The sequence below is a fragment of the Zeugodacus cucurbitae genome, chromosome 6 (assembly GCF_028554725.1).
Source record: "Zeugodacus cucurbitae isolate PBARC_wt_2022May chromosome 6, idZeuCucr1.2, whole genome shotgun sequence".
Taxonomy (NCBI): domain Eukaryota; kingdom Metazoa; phylum Arthropoda; class Insecta; order Diptera; family Tephritidae; genus Zeugodacus; species Zeugodacus cucurbitae.
Window position 1 is genome coordinate 5,160,930 of NC_071671.1, and position 9,235 is coordinate 5,170,164.

General features: G+C 32.0%; 2 non-coding genes across 2 annotated transcripts; both read right to left on the bottom strand.

Annotated features, from left to right (window-relative positions):
- Window positions 1-384: 384 nt before the first annotated feature.
- On the bottom strand, window positions 385-510 carry Trnal-caa (transfer RNA leucine (anticodon CAA)). Its single transcript has 2 exons — window positions 473-510; window positions 385-429 (listed from the first exon to the last, which is right to left on the bottom strand). It is a non-coding gene; the product is annotated as a tRNA-Leu (tRNA).
- Window positions 511-807: 297 nt separating this feature from the next.
- Window positions 808-934, bottom strand: Trnal-caa (transfer RNA leucine (anticodon CAA)). The gene is made up of 2 exons: window positions 897-934; window positions 808-852 (listed from the first exon to the last, which is right to left on the bottom strand). It is a non-coding gene; the product is annotated as a tRNA-Leu (tRNA).
- Between the last annotated feature and the right edge of the window lie 8,301 nt (window positions 935-9,235).

Here is a 9,235-nt window from a genome sequence, read left to right on the forward strand (position 1 = left end):
AAATGTAACCAGATTATTTCCCGGGAGCTTTCAAGTGGCAATGGCGGCTAAAGTTTCCGCCTTTCTGTATTGTCATTAGGGTGTTGACGTCTATATTGCATGGAGTTACAGAAATGGAAATCACGTGTCTAAACCTAATTGGTGTGAAATAGTATTTAGTAAATGCTTAAAAGCTTTAAAAGTTCACATAAGTATGAAAAATTAAATTAATTTGTTTAAAATAATTACAGTTTGTCAATTTCAGATTCAATTTTTCTCTTAGTAAAACAGGTGGCAACACTTCGAAAAAATTAGATATAATATTAAATGAAGAATTTAAAAAAATATATAATATCTTATTAATCAAAAATAAATATTTCTAATTTTTGTTAAAAAAAAAATTCTTGTCAGAAGTGGGATTCGAACCCACGCCCTCAGAGAGGACCAGAAAGCTCCATATGAAACCCACTATTTAGTAGTAGGTAAGTTTGCACTTGAGTCTGGCGCCTTAGACCGCTCGGCCATCCTGACACATAACGGTGTAGCAGATAAATAGGCCGTATTTACTACAAATCTTGCTTTCCTTTTCAAAAATTTCTATCAAAATCAAAAAATTATTCTAATCGTTGTTATATAATGTAATATAATAATTTATTTTGTTTAAACAAATTTTAAATTTTTTGTTATTTAACAATATCAGGTCATAAATGAGACGTCTAGTTGAATTTTTTGTAAACTTTACTATATTTTATTATTTGTTTTCTTATTTTCATATCACATTATCATAAAAAATACAATTTTTCTTGAAAAATTCCCAAAAAAAATTCTTGTCAGAAGTGGGATTCGAACCCACGCCCTCAGAGAGGACCAGAATGCTCCATATGAGACCCACTATTTTAGTAGTGGATAAGTTTGCACTTGAGTCTGGCGCCTTAGACCGCTCGGCCATCCTGACACATAACGGAATGCTGGATAAATACAGTGCGATTTGACAACAGCTGATTGGCTTTTGACATTTTTGACGATCGTTGAGAAGATTTTTAGAAGATAAATTATGAGCTGGAGATTATTGCTTTAATATTCGGAATAATTGATTAATATTTTATCTTATAATGATTCTCCAATTCTTCAAAGTCATAAAACATAAATTATTTTTTCTTTACTAAATTTCTTGTTCTGTTCTTATGTCTTATTTGATTATAGTATTAGAAACAGCTACTAAATAACTAAACCTCGCATTAAGTTATCAACTATGTACATACTAAATACAACGTTCCTTCTTCTCTTCCTTACCTTTCCTTAACATTTTGACAAAGTGCAGTGGATTTCCATAACAGCTTAAATTAGTAGCACTTAAGCAACATATATATTATGCTAGTAGAACCAAATTAAAAAACAACAAGGCAAATATAGCACAAGGTAGGAAAGTTAAAAAAACGGAGCACAAAAATAAATTACCGCTAAATGTGAAAATAATACAAAGCAAAGAAAATCACAGCAGTTTTCCTCGACTTCCTCTTATTCTTAAGAAAATTTACTAACAAACAGTTACTCCATTTTTCTGTTAGCACAGTAAGTACAAATGATAAAGAATGCACAAGCTGAGCCCGTTAGCGGCCATGTCGCTTTGTATGCGTTTTTAACTTCTTAGCTTTGTCAGGGTGGAAGGTAAATATTTTCATTGTACAAAAGCTGGCAAAAAAACAACAATTTTTCTTAAGTAGCTAACCGTGTTGTAGAATGACTAAATAAAAAAAAAACAACAACGAGGAATAGTATGAGTAGGAAAATATTTAAGCAACAACAAAACATTAAAAGCAAGCTTTGTCTTCGTAGAGATTAAGACGACAGTCAAGACAAATAATAATGGGCGAGATTTTCGGCACGAATAAATGCTAAGACGCTGCTTAAATTATAATTTCTTGTGCTGGATTAAAAGCATATAAATAGACGTACTAGAGAAGTGGTAGCGAAAATAAAGGAGGCAAAGTGAGAAAAAATTGTAGAAAATGTGAAAGTGAGTGTGTACCACTTTCTACCATAAATTTTGGAAGGGAAAGTCAGTAAGCTGAAATGGTAAAATGTCTTTCCATAAAAATTGAGATAATTGTTAGAGAGGTCATACAAGTCTTTAGTTTCTATCAATCTACTATAATGTGATACTACTTGCATATAAATACTTAATGGAAAAGAGACTGAGAATCTCTAGATTTCAACTACGAAAAATAATAATCCATAGATTACCATAAAACCTGGAAATATGTATCCTTCACGATTTTTGGAGAGTTCTGTACAATAATATCAAACAGATCGTAATGCTTGAAGATACTCTTACACAATGTTGCCAGTTTTCCACGGTATACAAATAAGCAATACAAGATTGTATTGATATAATAAAAGTATTAGTTGAAAATTGTAAGCTCCTCAAAATTATTTTACAAAATTATGAAAATAATAAAGAAACGAACAGTGTAACCAATTTTTTCTCTCATTTGTACTCTTGTACAATGAATGGTTTATATGGCTCAAAGCTATAGCTGTTAGCAATACAGGGTTGTATTTTAGTATTAAAATCACCATATTTTAGGGAATTATGTAAATATGAAAGTCACAAGCACCAAATCACATTTTCTCTCATTTTGTTCACTTATACAATGTTGCCAATTTTCCATTCTTTCCTCGAATGGTTTATAGGGCTTGTAGGCTACAATAAAAGTTATTATTTAAAAATTTAAAATGTTCGTTTAAAACTTCCTCAAAACTATTCTCCAAAATTATGCAAAAAATCAAGAAACAAGCAATATATTTCATTTCTTTTTCATGTCTCTCTTTAATTCTTCTCTTTTCGGCAATTAAGCACCAAACACCATGGTGATTACCGAATTTTAGTGCTAATTTACCAGCAGTTTACTACCGAACATACATCATTATTGCGCAATATATTCTACTTAGCTGCTGGATCTTAATGTATACTCTTTGCTCGTTTTCGCTGCCTTTAAATCTTTACTTCTTTCATTTACGCTTTTTTATTGTGGCTTTACTTCCTACTTTTACATCGTCTGCCATACATTTCTTTCTCTTTGTGTGTATAAGTTTGGCTCTATTTTATTGTCTCCTGCGTTAATCTCAACGCCAAGGATTTATTTCTATTTTTATAATTATCCTGGTGGATTTCGTACCTCACAAAAGGCAAGCTTACGAAAAACAACAAGCATACGAGTACACACAAAAAGTGCAAGTAAAAGTATTTAGTAACCGCTTTTTTTGACGTATTAAATGAATTGCGCAATCCCAAAGCCGCACTAACAAATACAACTACAACTAAGTATAGCCCAGCCCTGCAGCAATAAATCCCACCATCGCTCTATCAACGATATGCCGAACTCACGTTGCAATTTTATTGTCTTTTTGTGGCTTTCGCTATTCTAACGGTTTGTCTGATTCACCGTTTGTCTGCTGTTTGTAAGCAGCCCCTGACTCAACTCAACTCAACTCGCCACCAACTGACAGCTTTTGCTCCTTGGCTTTCGTTACTATGAGCTTTTCTATTTCTCCCTTCCACTTTACTTTTGTTGTTGCTGTTTTTTTCGTTGTCTGCCACGCTATACAACTTAAGCGGCTTTAATTTGCCAACAGGGATTTTTAATTATTTCACTTTATGTATTTGATTTTCCACCAACATCGTCTCACTGTCTTAGCGCTGGCTAGTCTCTAAGTATTTTTGGCTGTTTGTCGTAAATGAGTGGGCGTTCATCGGTCTATATTATTGTTATTAGTGTTGTTGTCTGTGTAGAGTTTTGGTGGCGTTCGTACGTGCCAGGGTTGCTTTGATTTGGCGGGCGTACTTTTGTGGCTTTGTTGGGAGTTCGTTGGTTGCTTGATTAGTGCCCAGAATCTGGTGTCGGGAGTATTGAGTATTAACTAAGTGGTATTAGTGTTGTGACATTGAATGGTTTTAGTGTGCGACAATTGATTTTTTAGAAAGATTTAATTTGAAGCTGAGTAAAAGTGACAATCGAAGAGACTTAACGACTTGACTTCAGACGGCGAGCTAACTATTTATAAACACCAATAATAATTTCTTTAAATACATAATGTGAATTTTGAGCTTTCACTTTATAAGGAAGCTTTCTACAGCTTTCATTTAAAATTTGTATCTCCTTTACAATGTAGTTTTTTTAAATGCCATTTATATATTCATTAAGCTAAAGAGCTTTTTTTGAAATCCTTATTTTGTATTTCGAGCATTCACTGTTTTTGAAAAACTTTTAAAGCTTTCATTTTATTTAACAACATTTGACTAATTTCTGTGTGAGTTACAAAAAATGGTTCTTAAATATACTCTTTCAATGAATTACGGAGCTTTCACTTAAACCGTGTATTATAAGCTTTCACTTTACACGAAAGTGCATCAAAATTTCACTTTACTGTTTGCAACATTTCCTTCAGTTCTATAATGAGTTATAAAAATTAGTTCTTAAAACAACACTGTCAATATACTATGGAGCTTTCACCTAAACCTTGTATTTCTAGCTTTCACTTTATGCTCAAAACCCCATAACCGTTTCTATAATGAGTTAAGAATATAGGTACTTAAATGCGCATTATCAATAAACTATGGAGCTTTCACCTAAACCGTGAGCTTTAAGTTTTAACTTTACCAGAGAAACTTATCCAACTTTCTTTTTAGTTAACAACATTTAAGTATTTCTATAATAAGTTATGAAAATTGCTTCTCAATAATACATCTTTTAAACGGGAAGCTGTAGAGCTTTCACCTAAGCTTTTTACAATCACTTTTTCTATTTTCTTACCTATTTAATACAAACAAAGAAATATATGTTTACTATCACCATTAAGCTTTATTCTATAACCGAGCTTTCGACTAACTTTCTGCTTTACCAAATCAATTTCTCTCACCAATTCACTAATAATTTACCTGTTTAAGTAAGATGACTATTTAATATGCTCCACTAGCGCAAATTTTAGAGAAATCTCATCTCTGCCAATCAAATTTAATTTCAACATTTTACAAATTACACAAAAAAGCACTCAAAAGAAATGTGCAAAGTTCCAGAACACGAACTTACCATTGCCACTTAAGTCGCATAAGAAGAACTTCGTTAAATGCACTTTGAGTACATTTTTTGCATTCATGGCCACAAAGCTTTCGCTGCTCAAGCGAAAGCTAGCTAGCTGACGCTGACTTTGCACTGATAAGACACAAATTAAATTAATTGCATACTTTTTGTGTGCGCGGAGTGAGGTGAGTGATGAGGAGCGCACTACCTCTTTGTGGCAACAGACAGGGAATGGTACAGCGCTAAAGCGAAGGCAGTGGGTTGGCGTAATGTAAAAAAGAAATTGGTGGGAATAACCATTGTTTGAAAATAAGCAAAAAAGAAATGATAAAAACAGGATTCGTGGTTTTTGTGTGTGGCTACGTTTAAATCTAATTATTTTAATTACACTTTAGTGTGCGAAAGCGCATAGCACAGGGGTGCCGAAGCTGTAAAAAGAAGCTAAGCAAAAATAATAGAAAGATAGCTGAAATTAAAGTTGATTTCTAAGCGCAAGAGCGTACAGCAATTGCTGCAAAACATTTCAGTTTCGAAATTTTTATGAATATTTGTTATAATTTGTTTAAAATTAAAAATATAAAATGCCTCTGCCAGCCAACACGCTTTGGTTGTTGCTAACAGCATACAAAATGAATTTGTTAAAACTTTGCCATTTCCAACGTAACTTTTCAATTTTCTGCACCACTTGCGCTACAAAATGCGTTCAAGCGCTGGAAACTACACAAAAAAACACACAGATAATAATAATAAAACTTGCGCTCACACACACGCGCCGTGCAAATGAAATAAGTAAGTAAAATGCATTGGACGCCTGGGAAAAATGAGATACATTCCGGAGGCTAGTGAACAGTATGCAAGGCTTGTTGGCATAGCACGTTTGATATGCGCGAAATTGTAATATCCGCCACATTGCACAAGCTGGCGGTGCATTGGCGCCTAAAAGTATGCTGTTGCGAGCGCACTCAAGCGTGCAATACATTCAAAGAGATACGGAGAGCGAAAATTACGCACAAAGAAAAGGGTAAAAAGTAGTGAACAAAGTAAAAATTATGTTTTATGTGAAAGCTCATTATGAAAGCTTGCACAAATATTTATTTAACTTTTTCTTTGAAAATAATTAACGAAATTATATCTAGTTTTCAAAATAAGTAGTGAAGCGAGCACAAATTATATTTTATGTTTTTTTTATGTGAAAGCTCATTATGAAAGCTTTCACAAATATTTATTTAACTTTTCCTTTTCAAAATAATTTACGAAATTGTATCTAGTTGTCAAAATAAGTAGTGAAGGAATACAAATTATATTTTATGTGAAAGCTCATTATGAAAGCTTTTAAAAATATTTCAGTTTACTAAATAAGTAGTGAACAAATAAAAGATTATGAAATATTTCGCATTTTTTTATTTTCTTTTTATACATAATATAAAATTTGTATCCAGTTTTCAAAATAAGTAGTGAACAAAGTAAAAATTACGTTTTTTGTGAAAGCTCAATATGAAAGCTTTCATAAATATTTATTTAACTCCACCGTTTAAATATAATTAATGAAATTGTGTCTAGTTTTCAAAATATGTGCTTTGAAAATAAATGTTTAAAACATTAAATGAAGTTTTCACTTTTGATAGCTAAGCTTACAAATCTTACTAAATGTACAGAAATAATTTAAAAACTATTTATAACGATTTTCTGGTTTCATTGCAAGTAGTGAGTTCTTTAAAAAACGTAATGTTAAAAGCTTACACAAAATTTGGAAGCTTTCATCGGAGCTTTCAACTTTATCCAGCAGAGTTTACTTTAGTAAGAGAAAAATTTAATGATTCAAGCTGTAAGCTTAAATTACCCGCAAACAGGGTGCCAATCTCTCTTTTACGATATAAAAAGCTGTCTACTCATCCCCCGAACGATACAAAAATATTTCATATTGCCATCTATTTATAATTTATGTGTTAGTTTAGATTTTCGGCTTCATTAACTTTAATGCGAAACGGCTATTGTTATTTCAAGTGGCATTTTTACTAACGGCACACATTATAACACATGGACAGTAAGCTTGAAATGAGCTTTCGTATGCGTATCAACACCTAAAAGTATGCAAGCCTATTACGGTTTAAATAAAAGCTGTTGTGCAGTTTACGAAATGATCTTTCCTACGCTCCCTTTACACTCTTCATCCTCACTTTTTTTAAACATTCCAAACTCTTTATTTAATTTGTTTCCTCTCTTTTTTTTTTGTTTAATGCGCTTGGGTGCGTTTTTTAAGCGTACGTGCGTTAAGTTTAATGTTTCAATTTCAATCCGCTCACATTTCCGATGCCTCATCCTTGCAACGCTATTTCAAACTTTTCTCGCTTTGCAATTTTTTTGTTGGTATGCGTAAAGCACAGTTGCGAGAGCCACTCAAGCGTCTCAAATTATTCGCAGCTGCTGACAGTTAGCATGCAAAAATTGAAATTGATTTCCGTTTCAAATTGCGCTTTGCCGCCGAAGCGTAATCATTATTTTTTTGCATTTTTTTGTGAAGGGAAATTTTTTGACACTTTTTATGGCAGCACAAAAGTGCACACTCCCTTTAGAAGTGTGGCAAAATTAAATTAATCGAAATAATTGCAACATCTTGCCGGACAACAAAAAGGGTTAGCATTAATTTGTGCGCGTTTGGTATGCAGTGGCGCAGAGTCGCAGCTGTTGCTGTAGTGCTTTCGGCATTATGGACTTAATAAAATGAGCGATATAAGTTTATAGAGCAAAGAGGCAATTAATAAAATTATCGAATTGATTGTTTTTGGTTACAAATACACCAGTTCAAAATTATTTTGTAACTTAAACTATAAATCTAAAAAATATACTATAAATCTAAAGTTGAATTTCAAAGGAAAGCTCTGTTGTAATTATAAACTTTAAATTTGTAAGAACATTTTTCTAAGCTTTCACCAGAATTTCATAATTAAGTTGCGCTTACAATTTAGGTTCTTTCATACAATTATTATTATTATTAGTACATAACTTTAAAAAAAAGAAAGAAAGCTTTTTTCCTCTATGCGTGAAAGCTTTTGGATTTTCAGATAAATTTTGTGTTAAGCCCCATTTAATAAAAGTATTCTAACAGTTTTTTTAATATTTAACTAATTTTAAGCCTGTATTCAAAGTGCTTTCGTAAAAGCTTTCTAAACGAAGCTTTAATCAAAAACTCTTATTAAAATTATATGCTTTTACACAATTATTTTTATTATTATGAAAAATTTAGTAAATAACTTTCGGAAAAGGCTTTCCCTCGTAGAGATGTACGAGTAAATGCTATCTACGAGTGAGAGCTTTTGTATTTGTGTTAAGCCCCATTAAATACAACTTTTATAGCAGTTTTCAAGAGCTTTAAAACATTTTAAACTGTTAACTGTCTTAAGAATACTCTCAAGTAAGCTTTAAAAGCTTTCAGTCCTAACTTATACCACTTTTTTTACTTCTAATGATTTTAAAAATTATTATATTATTATAATATTATAAAATTTCAGTAAATTTAAGAGCAATCTTCACCTTATTATCTTAAGATTATATTTTTGAAGCTTTAGCTGTTAAAACACTTCATAGATTTTGAAATCTTTTCGATCCAACCGAGTTTTTTTGAAAAGTAACTTTTTATAACCCCTAAAAATTATGTATATTGATATCAGGTGTATTACATTACACCTCTAACTTCAACACCCCAAAGCGCTCCTTTTATATCACCTTTCCAAGTACAAGAAAACTCATTTCACGGTTCCTTTTTTTACAGATATCCAGCTAAGGTTACTAAATAAAATAATAATTATTATTATTATGGGCATATCTACTGCAAAGTGACAGCTGTCACACCCCCACTCACGCACCTAATTTCGGACCAGTTATGCTTATTGTTGCGTACTTTATGGAGCGTACAGCATGTAAAGACCCCGGCTGGCAAAGTGTAGCCATTTTTTACGGCACAATTAACTCATTTAATAATTTTAATCGAAATTATTACCGTATTTTATTAAGCCACTAAACTTGCACAAAACAGCAAAGGCTGGAGCAAAACAAAAATTTGGAGTGTTCTGTGCAGCAAAGGAAAAAGTATAACACAAATAAAAGTAAAAAAGAAGAAGAAAGCGTACAAAGCCAACGAGTCAAATGAATCGTAAATTAGTAAAAGGAAAATTAAG